This window comes from Dicentrarchus labrax, unplaced genomic scaffold, assembly GCF_905237075.1.
Source record: "Dicentrarchus labrax unplaced genomic scaffold, dlabrax2021, whole genome shotgun sequence".
Lineage (NCBI taxonomy): Eukaryota > Metazoa > Chordata > Actinopteri > Moronidae > Dicentrarchus > Dicentrarchus labrax.
In genome coordinates this window covers 11,479,059-11,492,915 of record NW_026136720.1, presented here as the reverse complement: position 1 = coordinate 11,492,915, position 13,857 = coordinate 11,479,059, and the positions used below count along the sequence as shown (strand labels likewise).

Genomic DNA, 13,857 nt, shown 5'->3' with positions numbered 1-13,857 from the left:
GGCTGTGTGTAGTCAATAAGACATCACTGAACTAATCTTATTGGGTGATGTTGAAATAGATCGGCATGTTATGTTTGGACAAAACCTTACTTTTAAATTTGTCTGATAAAACACATTGCTCAAGAGATAAACTCAATCAAGAAAACCACCAATCCATGATATTCTACAATCAGCACTGCTTGTGCTTCAAAGTCTATTTCACTTAAATCTACACATAACTCCCCTGTTAAGTCACACATCCAATAGTACTAGAGGCTAGGCAAGATTAATTTTCCTGCACTGTGCTTGTACACTGGTAATATTGAAGTTCTGTACAGTGAGTGGTGCTGTGTGGAGGCTACAAGGCCATTTGCACACATGCACAATGATGCACAAACACAAGCTCATGTAAGCACATTTACCAGCACAGAAATGCTGAAACTCAAGGCCAAATCCATTCACTAACAGACAATTGCGCCCTGACTTGCACATTCTCAGAACACAAATGCACACACACAACAACACAAATTCATTTATAAAGAAGCATGTAAGCATGTCTTTAAGGTTTCACAAGGCCACTAAATGTCCACCCACACTTGTGACATCCTCCTACACAGTGTTAGACCCTCCAATGCACACAACAAGAATCACTGATTAACAAACTATATTGTGAATGAACGCATATATGAAATTACACTTAATTGCGCAACAAGTTACACACACTTGGGCACAAACACATCTGCATATACTCATAAAAAAAACTGCATACAGATTGCATTGTGTCAGTAAAGCAAAAAGTCAGAGGCAAATCAATGTAATATACAGAGATTTCAACACTGTAAAATATATATCAAACATAAAGAGACCTTTCTGATACTATTGTGAAAAGCAAATATTTGTTGTTTTACACATGCATGTGTGCATGTACACACATACAACATGTTGACCCCACCCCTAAAGTTAAAAAACAAGATAATACAAAGTCTGCATTCACACAGCGCTTTAATTCCTTACTGCTACACTACAAATGCATTATTATTATTATGATTATTATTATTATGATCAGTGTGCCTGCTATAGGACCAAGTCTGTCAGATATCTAGCGGTACAGGCACTGTCTACTCTTTGAGTAATTGTTTCACTCCTCTCTAAAAGAGCACATAAAGAATAAAAGTTAATTTAAAATTCTCATTACTCACTGTAGTAAGCCCATCTTCTGATGTTGATATTGCAGTTCCACTACAGTTACAGACATAGTTATTATCACAGGAAGGGAAACCATGGTTTTGTAAAACCTTGTAGAATTATAGTTTTAGTTTTCAATGCAAATGTTTGACTCTGATAAAACAGGAACACATCATCTTGTGGCTTGTCATCTCAAGTTTTACCTTAGATTTCAGAAAAGAGAAACTCGGTGCATTATCACTAAGCAAGTTATTTTTTGGCTGGTCAGCATCTATGGCTCAGCACATGAATGTAAACTCCACCATGGATGGTGTTTGGCAATATGGTCTGAATCTTAAGTGTGCATTAAATTCATGCCGATGGGATCACCACATATGACACTATACATAAATAAGCATAACTAAATGTCTTTATATATATATCTTTTTTATAATAATTGGAAATAGCTGAACACTATGTACAAAAAGTAAGGTCACTCTAAGCTCACTGTTAAGTGTTATAATGACATGCCTGCGCTGCAGGAATACAGCCCTAGGCCTTGATTTTTCGCTGGTCTTCAGAATTCAAAATATGTTATTTGGAATTGGAGTGGAAGGTAAAAACCATTCTGAGGATGAAATACATGCCGCTTATATGCAGGAATATGTTAATCCAGTAACTAAATCCAAGTTCTATCACAGCTTAAAGCTCGACTGTCAGTGGAGCATGTTTAAAGTCTGTGTACGTAGCATCTGATGTGGATATAGACATTTTGGTCCTTCTGTACCTTTAGTACAGGTCCACGCGCCTCTACTCTAGCGCAAGGTGTGGAGTGGTTGTTCAGAAGCGAGCGGAAAGTCATTCCACTGATAAACAGTGACCAGATACGGTTATCAGATCCACCTGTATGCCTGTTTCCAGAGACGCACTACCCGCCCATTTTTTTCCCAGGAAGCTTAAAAGCCGCGGGACATGCCTTGGTGCGGTCTGTCTGAACCCAAGTAACTTCTCCACGCAGCGTAAAATACGCAACTGCAGATACTCTTTGTTTCACCTTCTGTATCTTTATCGTGCATCTGCTGCAGAGATTAGCTACCAGGTTTTTTTTCTTTTATCAGAACCCGCGATCAGTGCGAGCATCTGATTAAAAGAAACACACAGGAACCACATCTATGCAGCACTGGGTGTTTAAATCCTGCGCAAAGTTCAAAGCAAATGTTCCCCACCGTAGGATTGGCTGACTCGCGCTCGAACGGTCCCGGACTGACAATTTTTCACTGCACTCTGTCGCCTAATAAATCTAAGACTGCAACACATTTGCCCACCAGAAAGGAATATGTTATATTTGACCTACCTTGACGACTTGGATAATTCAGCGGTTGCGCACAAATCTTCAGCTGCTGGAAGTTTGACTTAGTCTACTCCTGATCCCTCGGAGGAGTCGCACTGAGAGAGAGGATGGGCGCCACTGCTCTGCGCGCCAGCTCTGTGGATATGTGTGTGTGTATGTGTGTGTGTAAGAGAGAGCGCGTGCATGTCAGAGAGAGAGAGAGAGAGAGAGAGAGAGATGGGGATGGAAACAACAGACGTGGAGAGCTGTAGCCCCTTGCCAAAGGATGCTTCAGTCTCCTAGCAACAACAATCGATCTGGCAAGGAGACATTTTTATTGGATAAAAAGAAAACTTAGCCATTCACCCCCCTTAGCACATGTTTACCACTCAGAACAACAACTCCGGCTTTACTGAGTGAAGAGAGAGAGAGAGAGAGAGGAGAAAGGAGAGAGAGAGAGAGGGGGGGGTTGAGAGATGATCCCAGATGAATGCTTTACATGTGTGTTTGAGGTGGAGAATGACATACAGAATTCATCTACATCCATCTGTCATTGCAGCCTGACTCAAAACATATAGAGTTTAATAGACAGAATTTCACATCTTTTTTTTTTCTATTTCATGCTCCATCAATGTTTTAACACAGTATTACACTCAATGATGTCAGTGGCAAAGAAAAAAAACTGTTAGAGCAGCCCTAAAGATGCTGTCTATGCTGAGATCATGTTCAGGCATATTTGAAAAACCTGGCATTGGCTCAATGTTACAGATATAGATATGTGACTGGAAGTCTACATCCGACGCCTTTATCATGCTTCACACTAAGGTGGTGCATGATATATGGAAACCCAATAGCGGTACACAGACACATTTTCTACAAGTGAGAGGTGTTTTTCCCTCCTGCTTCCCCCTTATTTTTCTATCATGAGAACAGAAACAGTGGTGTTTGTACGTGCATGTGCGTGTACAGACACGTCTGTGCATCTGTACTTGTTTGCATGATTATACACATGGAGTCATTAGAATGCAAGTATGCAAGTGTGCAGCTCCTATTGAACAGAAAATCCTCTTCACGCATGATTGAGTCACAGAGCGTCCTCTCTCTCTACTCAACACGAACACACACACACACACACACACACACACACACACACAAAGGCACTCAATCTAGAGGCCTGATTTCTGTATAGTAAAGTTAGTCAAGTGCATAGAGATACACTGTCTGAGGGCTTGCTTAAAGCAGTTTTTTGATTGCAGCTACAGGCCACAGCATGTTGTTTTTTTGCCTGTTTTATATTCAGATGTATGACGACAGGAGGCTGGAGTCTCTACCTAGCTCATATGTTTTCCACATATTTACTGTGTGACACCATATGGCATAAGAAAAACTGTCTCTGAGGATAAGCTTTCGGATGGGCAGAGATTGATTAGTTGACTGAAGAAGTAAGGGGTAAGAGCATCCACTTCACACCTCTGTGACACACATGCATGCACAGGCATGAGGTGGGAAGTGCACACACACACACTAGCACCCAGTGTCAGTCACAGCTTTCCCGGACTTCATCCCTCATCCCTCCAGCTCAGAGATGCTGGCTACTCTAATAAAGGGCTCATTGTCTGCATGGCATGCATATATGCAGAAAGCCCAGAAAGCCAGCTTTGTCCCATAAGGGTCCCTCAGTGAGCGAGCTTTGTGGCCGGCCTTCCCCATAGAGCGAGGCACAGTGCAGCCGAAAAGCAGAAAGAAAGAAAGAAAGAAAGAAAGAAAGAAAGAAAGAAAGAAAGGGAGAAAGAGAGAAAGAGAGAAAATAATGATTGAGGGCGACAGATAGACACCAATGAGACACATGGTAAATATGGAGAACTTGAAAACTCACGATATGAAACCATGTACAGGCGTTTCTGTGTTGGGAAATCTAGTGTGCAGGAATGTAACGTTTGCATCATGGTGAACTGCTCCAGCTCATGCAGCAGGAAGTGGGTCCACTGGGATTATGCTTCCTTCTTCTTTGATTCCCCACAGATTGTTTGTGTCCCCGCGCTAATAGAATTAGCCATGCTTCATTTCCCATGGTCCTCTGTCCTGTCTTGGCCTCATGATGGATGGAGCTTCACACAGAGGAGTGAGTGTGCTTAGAAGTGTGCCCAGTGTTGATCAGACAAGGGGGCTAGTTGCAACCACAAGCTTCCATTTGCTTTGGTCAGTGTGGTCACTTTTGATGTGGTCAAGTTAACAAAAGTAGTTTTAGGGAATTTCTATTTCACATATGATGATATAAGTTGTTCTGTAAATATTTGGTTATTATGAGAGGTGTGGGTGTGTTTCTGTCACCAGCTTTAGGGCCACATTTTGGACCAAAAACTTTTTAGTTTCACTGCAACTGCATTAAGCGCAGGCTTTTTTTTTTTTAAGGTTTAAAGGTACTTCAGATATTTCCATGGGCTCACTTTCGGATGGGAAAGTTTGAGAAGTCTGAGGGGACCGGATTAACCAAGCTCTGAATTCACCACTTCAATGGTTATATATGTACTTAATATGTTTTTGAAAAATATAATATACTAAATATTTGTTTTATGAACTAATGCAGAGAAGAGTGCACTGGATCATATAAAGATAAAGAGTTCGGTCTAGACCTGCTCTATTTGAAAAGTGTCCTGAGATAACTTCTGTTATGAAAATAAAATTGAATTGAATTGAATTGAATCATGCTGCACAAAATCCACTTGCTTCATGTGTAGTATCAAAAGAAAGCTCCAATAATACCCCAATAATGTGTATTTATATTAGTCAAATAGAAACCATATCATAAATAAATATCCCTGTATAACTATAATCTGTCATCTTTTATAAGGTTAAACTAACTTTCAATTACTTTGTGGTGTTTTTAATCTACTAAAACATAACAGAGACCATAATGGTTTGATGATCCACAAAAGTCTGCCAGTGTAGTTGGCAATTGAAAACAATGGCTATATTTGGAAATTAAGTGTGGAGCATAACAAATTTGCCCTAAATGTGTTTTAGATCACTCTATACAAACGTGTGTGTTTGTGTGTGTATGTGTGTGAATATCATATGGTCGCTAATGTTGTTTTGGGCTGTTTATGGCTCCTAACAGGGGGTTGGTCTCTAATTATCCTGGTTACAGAGGCATGGCCAACAGACTGCAGGGCACACACACTTCACAGGACGCGCACTGACCTGTCTCATGTTCGTCTGCTTGCCAGTCCAACAGACACGCGTATAAACACACAAACACACACACACACACACACACACACACACACACACACACACACACACACACACACACACACACACACACACACACACACACACACACTCACCATGCACAAAATCCAAATACTTTGTTATTGAGCAGTGACCGTCTCACGCACTGTCTGTCCAGGGTGCTTTACGCCCAAACTTTATTTAGTGCCATGTAATCAGCTGGACTTTCTGGTACAACTAAAAGTTTAGCTCTTTTTATAACACATTTTCACTGGTTCTTTCTGTTCTTACTTTGTTTTAGTGTTTTAGTTGTTTTTGTTTATTTCTATAAACAAATTTTTAAATGTAACACTTATTTTGAGAACAAAACCAGGTAAACTTTAAATTCAAAACAATATAATTGCAATATAATGCTTCATCTTGGAAGGACTGCAGAATCAGGGGCTAATTTGCATTTCCTCAAGAATGTTTTTCTTAGCTTTCCTTGCAAAAGTATCACATTTACCATAAACCACAGAGAACTGTGTTACTTGTGACAGCAAAAAAAAACAACTTTGATGTGGGGGGACAAAAGATCTGGGTGGAAATCACTGCAAGCCTATGACTTAAAAAAATCTGGGTGCTATTGGGTGAAAATCAGTAAAAACAAATGAAAATGATGAGCCTTAATTTACTCTGCAATCAAATTATTCTTATCACATGCAAATCCAGAAACACGCCAGGTGTGTTAACATGTATATGTACATGAACACATGTGCACACACACACACACACACACACACACACACACACACACACACACACACACACACACACACACACAGACTGTGTACAGTATCTGATTTGGCCTCTCCTCTGAGCTTTCTCACCACGACCACAATTCATTAGTAATTGACCGCAGCAGCCTCACTCATTAAACATTAACAGGCTACTGGTGAATAATTGATTAATGATATGAGGCGATCTGCACCAGCATTCTGACAATAAGAGTGCATAGATGAGATGAAGAAGAGGCCGAATCAATGCAATGCTAAGCAAAGGCCCCAACACATGACAAAGAAACACACACACACACACACACACACACACACACACACACACACACACACACACACACACACACACACAAAAGGCAGGATCACTCATTCAGTCACTCACTCACTCACTTTACTCAAGTATTGACTTATAACCTCAATGGAACAAGAAGAAGACTAGACTAGGCTAGAAGAATAATGTTACCACCTTTGTGCTCCTAAAGATTTCTATCAATCTTAGTTTTAGAGGCAATGTCAGCTTTTTCAGTTGGTTGATACTGTATCTCATTTCAGACAGAAGCCTAACCCAATTTCTTAGAGCAAACAGTTTCTCAGTCCCAACAGGTACTCATGGAGTGTTTTTGTGATTATTTCGGCCAGAATATTGCAGTCCTATTTGCAGCATTTTTTTTTTTGTGCGATGTGTTGCAAAGTTGTAAAAAAGGAAGGATGATGGAGGGTCAATATACAACCTCCACAATCCAGAATTACACTTTTTTCTGATCTGATGCCCCTATCACCAGAACAATATCATTTGTCAGTGCCTTCCAACACCTGTACAAATCACCTCTGCATCGCTATGGTTAAGGTTTGGTAAGGCACAAAAATTACTTGGTTAGGGTTGGGTTTATTAAGGTTAGGGGACCTCAGACATACCCTTACCAACATTGACAGTCTGTAAGAAACAGGAAGCGAATAGCAGTCTACCATGTCAAAGTCCAATATTTTATTGACCCATCTGACCAAATACATACTGTATATGCATCCAATGCTGTATTCTTTCAGTACACCACAACCACTTCCTAATATTTTATGGCTGTCCACTCTCTACCACAAACACATCTGACAGACATCATGTCTGACCCCACAAACAGTGGACCTTGAGAATGTGATATCATGTTAAGCCAACAAAGATACCGTCTTTCTAAATGAAAATTGCGTTTTGGTTGATTATATTACTTTTAGGGAGGACATAGCAGCTGATTTTGGGTGTAATGTAACACGGAAGTAATAAATCACTGCTCCCAGGGATGTACCCTATATGTACACAACTATAAGTGTCTCTTAGGATCTCCAAGGAGGTCTCTGCATGTTTAAGAACAGGGCCAATCTGTGCTCGGAATCAAATTGGCCAATTGTAATTACATTGAATCGCTGATTGTTTTGGCCCTAAAAAGCCTTCAAGCGTCCCTAGTGACGGGAACTTTTCATTGAAAGTGGGTAGACAGAGTTTCATTAAAGTTATCTGTCATTAAGCTGATTGGACATTCAAAAGAAACAAGGCTAGTTTAAAGCGTGAGAATAATACAAATGTAATCTTAACTTTTCTGACAGTGATTTAATATACAGTAAGATAAACAGCGTTGAATAGTCACTGCAGTTTTGTCTGCTGGTATATGATTTTGTATAATTTGTTGACACTACAACGTTCATGCTGACAGGTGAAACAGTAATTTAGTATTCACAATGTTATTTTACAATGTGATTCAGTGGTCAGCTGAAAACAAATACATTATTTTTCCATGCTAAAACTGGATCTGAAACATGCACACAGGATACACACACACACACACACACACACACACACACACACACACACACACACACACACACACACACACACACACACACACACACACACACACACACACACACAGTAGTTATGCTGACACACACAGAGTGAAAATTAGGATAATGACAGTCATCTCGCAGCGAAAATAAGAGCTGGATGTCTCCTTACTGGAGTCAGGCTGAGAGAGCACGAGCTCATCAGAGAGAGAATAGAGTGAGATATGTCCACTGTCAGCGCTGATGAAACTCACCAGGACTTGGCAGGGGCCAGTCACAGAGGTGCTCGATGATGAATAGGGGGCAGGCTCACCCCTTTAAATCAACTAATGGTGTGTGTGTTTGTATGCCTGTGCTCATACAAGTGTGTCTTGTCTGTCTTGGCTCATGACACTCAGAGCAGTTAAGGAGGCAGACCAGTTCATTATCACACATTTTAATATTTAATCCTGCGATTTGATAAAAGATGATGTTTCATTAATGAGGTGATCTATCCCTGGATATCAAGAGTCACCCAAACCAGTGCAGCACTGTGGTATTGAAACTTCTACATGTCTCATCCTGTTTAATGCTTTGGTTTATTCGGAGATGCAAAGATGTTGTTTTCGGCTTTTCCACATGTATTTTTGGCTTATCTCTTAATCAGTATTATCTAGCGTGAGATTTTGTTATCTGCTTGTGCATGTATGCTTGAAATAGCACAGAAATAATTTCATCCCTGTCCATTAATCTCCCATTTGGTTAATTATCACAGTTGCTAATTACAAACCTCTCAACTGAAGTAGACCTCCTCAGCCTGTTCCTTCCCCCATTCTTCCTCTCCATTCCTTCTCCCTTCTTTGCCGTGTTGCCTTTCGCAACATGGCAACAAGACAGTTGCACAGAAAACTTTAAATAAAGAGGAAGTTTGACTATGACAAATTGATTAAAAATGTCTGGGAACATGCCCAAAACTCAGCAGATCTGCAGTCCAGAGCAGACAGTGACACTGGATGAATCTCCAGCTCTGCCATTAGATTACCACCTTCCCTTTTTTTTAAGTGGATGCCTTGGTTAGTGTTGGCCGTGTATCATCGGCCATCATGCTGCTATTTCTGCCCATGCCAGTCGCTCCAGGATGGCTGCTCTGAGAGGGGTGCTTTGAAGAGCTGTCCAGGTGAGAGCTTGGCAATGGCAAAGCTTTTTCTGCTCTTTCACAACACAGAGTGCCCTTCAGGGACTCAAATTGCCCTGCAGTGTAATGGATAATACTCAAATCCACACTAAAATCACACACACACACGCACACACACTCACACACACACACACACACACACACACACACACACACACACACACACACACACACACACACACACACACACACACACACACACACACACACACACACACACACACGCACATAACTCAATCTAAAACTTTCTATGCATGCCCACAAGTACTGTATACACAAAGCATCTGCGCACACACGTATTCCTTCACGTATTAAAATAGCAAGTTGGACTAAACAAAAAAGAGGAAGACAATTGCTCTGGCATGAAACCTTCCCTTGGTACCATTTCAAACACAGCGAAAAAAACAAACTTAAGTGCTTTAACAGTTTATTTTTCTCCCTGGACTTTAGCACTTCTCTCAGTCCACCTCTTTTTGTTTCCTCTTCCGATCCTCCATTAATTTCACCTCCCCTCTTCTAATCAGTAAAAACATAGCCAGACTACAGATGAGACCATATGTGCCTGTGTGTGTATGTGTAATTATGTGTGTCTAATTATGTGTGCTATTCTATTCGAAGCTGTGGAGAGGCAATGGTGGTGCAGTGAAAAGGGAACTCATCACTTGACAGATCCTCTGAGGTGCTCCCAAAATGCACTATTGTTGATTCCAAGGGTTGTCGCTGTCTTCTCTCTTGCTCGAAAAGACAGATCCTGTGTGGACCGACATTACCTCAAAGGGCAACGCTGTGCTTTCCTTTGCCTCCAGTGTCTCCCTGTCTGTCTGTGTGAGAAGCAAATTACAGCCACTTGGTAGGATCCAACGGGATCCCCCCTTTTCACCTCAGTTTTAGATGAGTTCAGAGTCGATAAAATCCTTCTGAGGTTATGGGAGATCTGTCCCAGGCTGTTTTCAGAAAAAATACAATAACTCCACCCCTGTGCTATAAAATCCTTTATTGTTATAGCACATAGCACAATGGTTTGTGCTACACAGAACCTTTAATGCCTAACAAGTGTGAACATTTATCTTAGTGATCTTGGGCCATACATTGTGATGAAAGGAAGTAGCTGGGAGAGAAAGGAAATGCATCATTATTTTTTTGTTGCATGGGCAAATTCTGCATGTAATACTCTACTCTAATACACAATGAATAGCCCTCACAGCTTCTTTAAAACTATTTTATGCTACCCTGATGGCATAAACATAGCCATCTAGAATGGTATAAGATTTGAGTGCCAAGCCAAGTGTGTCCCGAAAGACAGTCCAATGCATTTATTTATGCATCTCATATATAGGATATCACATGCACGTAAGCACATAACATACACGTGAACATCATAGATATCCAAATTCAAAATTCAAAGCCTTTCAAGTGACACACGTGCATGCATTCACATCCTGCACACACACACATACACACAAACACGAGCAGATTGCTACTGCAAGTGAACCAAAGTTACGTTGGTAATAAATCATTTCCTGCTCACATAATCTCACAGATGACAAAGTACATATAGCTCAGAATGTATTTTATTCATGAAAGTGTGTGCGCGTCTGGGTGTACACATTTTGCTCATGACCATTTCCGAGTTTTTTTCATTTCCGGTGTGTGTGTGTGTGTGTGTGTGTGTGGGCGTGTGTGTATCTGTGTGTGGGGTCAGAGGATATGTGTGAACTGTGTCATAAAGCCTTGGGGGTACAATTTCAAATCGCAGCCTTAAGGTGGCCTCCTCACTGATCACGTTAAACAAGCCAGTTACTGTGGTGCACCAGGTGAGCCAATGTAAGTAGATGATATCATGATTTACTGTCTGCCAGGCATTGGTGTTGGGCCTAAATGTTGAATAGATGGTTAAGTCTGAACAAATGACCTTCGAAACTACTGTTATTTACTTTCTTTGGTTTTTATGTCTCAATGGGACCATAATTTGATATGTTTCTTGTTGCGTGGAGACATGGATTATTATTGTTCACGTTTGAGGTTCTCTTGTGATTAGCACAGCTCACAAAAGCAGTATAGTGAAGAAGAAATGGGGTTGAAACAAATCTCCCTCAGAGTAAGGAAAAACAACAAACACAAAAATCCAATATTCACATAATAATATTAATATGTTCTACTCCATAACAATAACAGTCAATAATACTTCTTTAAAACCAATCAAATTAATGAGTCTTATGTAGTTTGTGTTATGTGGTTGACAGATGGTGCTGTGCTTCTTCTTCTTCTTCTTCTTCTTCTTCTTCTTCTTCCTTCTGCAGTCAGCAAGTGGACGATTTGTGGCTCAAGCTGGGCTGGGGCATGAATCTGTTTTGCATGCTGGCTCACAGTTTGTAGGAGCAGATCTGAAGTCAGTTTCATGTCTAAATTAGAGCACTCAGTAGCAACACATTGTAAATGAGTCTTAATGAGTTTCCCAGCCTTTATTTTCTGCACTGTTAGACAGCCCTATGGCAGCGCTGAGATGTCAGCCGCTCCTGCTGGGGCTAATATCCTCCAACCACCATGATGACACTGCCACCAGTCATTCACATACACACAGGTAATTGCATGCCCCAGGCATATATAGGCTATATTTGTGTGTAAGTTTGTGTGTGTGTGTGTGTGTGTGTGTGTGTGTGTGTGTGTGTGTGTGTGTGTGTGTGTGTGTGTGTGTGTGTGTGTGTGTCAGACAGCTTGCTGTGTTCACTAGGAGATACTGAAGGAGAGTGTGTCCAACATAAGGCAAAGAGGAATAACATAGTTCTCTCTTAGGGTAACTGTTGACATGAACTGAACACATGAATTATACCTTAACAGTGTGACCATGTATCTTCATGCAGCATATGTTATGGTGCGTGTGTGTTTCAGTTTGCGCACGTTGTTTTAAACCCATCTGTCACCCGTCTTCTTTGGGACTCACATTTGTCTCTCTTTCTCAACATAACTCATGTTAATGACAATGCATTTTAAAACACCAAATGCTGTTGTATGCTATATCCCAAAGATACACACATGTTAAATTGGAACATCCTTTTTAGTGTGTTTTAGTGTGTGTGTGTGTGTGTTGCAGGCAGCAGTAATCATCTCATGACTCATCTGAATACTAAATCTCGCCTTTAGACTTCCATGCAAAGCACCTCAAATCCTCACATATAAATACAAAAACAAAAATCATGCTTGTTTTTGCATTTTTATCAAACCGCTGGCAGCATCTGCCACGAAGACTTAGAGATCTGTTTGCTGAGTATGTGGGGCAGCATTCATTAATCATAACGATATTGAGTGGAGTGACAGATACTCATATCAGCATTTACATAAACAAGTGGAACAGGGTATGAATCCAAATGATGTACCATAAAGTATGGATGATGTCAGACAAGAATTGTACCACAAATGCTGAAGAGCATGAGCTTGTAGGTGACAGGCAATCCAAGGAGCAGGGATTGTAACCCAGAAAAAGCTCGATAACAGAACACGACAGCCACCTTGTCTTATGCGGGTCAATCTGACAACTCTAATTGCTTGTGTCTGAGCATGCTCATCTTCTGATGTTTTCTGTGCGTCTTGTGAGCATAAAAAAGAGAGGGTTTCTCTAAAATCTTTGGATTTAGCATGTCTGTATTCAAAGGGCAGGCGCTGATCTATGAATAGAGTGCTATTGTAAAATGTTCGAGGGATGAGTGCCAATCTAATAAGGCTGCTAAGGATATGATGAATAGAGCATCACAACAACTATATGCACTGTAATCTGGGGCTGTTGCGTCACCTCTTACAGCTAATCTTCTTATGAGAAAAAAGCAAGCAACAAGGATGCTGCTTAGCTGGGCAAAGAGGGAACAAATCCATAAAGAAATCTGTGAGACTGTGAGTTGTCCCATCTGTCTTTGTTTTTTCTCCCTCACTGTCCGTTCACCTGTCCATGCCTAGCATGCGCACCTTCTTCCTAATCTTAATCTCTCTCTGATTTTTATCTGGCTTTTTAGGCACACTAGTGGCATGGCCCTGGGGTTTTGGGGATAGCAATTCTTCGCCTAAGGATGAAGCCTGCTGACATCCCTGACTTTTCGTGTAGCGCCATCAGGTTGACATTTTGGCTTTTACCGAAATGGACTACCAGGAAATTTTGCACAGTTATTAATTGTTTCCAGGCGATTAATCCTAATGACTCTGGTGATCCCCTGACTTTCCCTTTTTATTGTTAATGCTGCATTCACATTCTGGCAGACATTAGACAGCAAACCGGATGTCACGTTAGTGGATGAGAGCAGGACGGTAAAATTAGGTGAGGCCAACAGAGAACACCAGCAACGATATAAGTTAAAATCACACACACAGAGAAAACATGGGCAATCTGG

At 40.9% G+C, this 13,857-nt stretch overlaps 1 protein-coding gene across 5 annotated transcripts in view; it reads right to left on the bottom strand.

Annotated features, from left to right (window-relative positions):
* grm3 (glutamate receptor, metabotropic 3) overlaps positions 1–2,667 on the bottom strand; it is a 38,441-nt gene extending 35,774 nt beyond the window's left edge. For all 5 annotated transcript variants that reach the window (XM_051382515.1, XM_051382513.1, XM_051382516.1 and 2 more), the window contains exon 1: positions 2,498–2,667. The gene's annotated coding sequence lies outside the window, so the exon portion shown is untranslated. The remainder of the gene's footprint in view (positions 1–2,497) is intronic.
* Between the last annotated feature and the right edge of the window lie 11,190 nt (positions 2,668–13,857).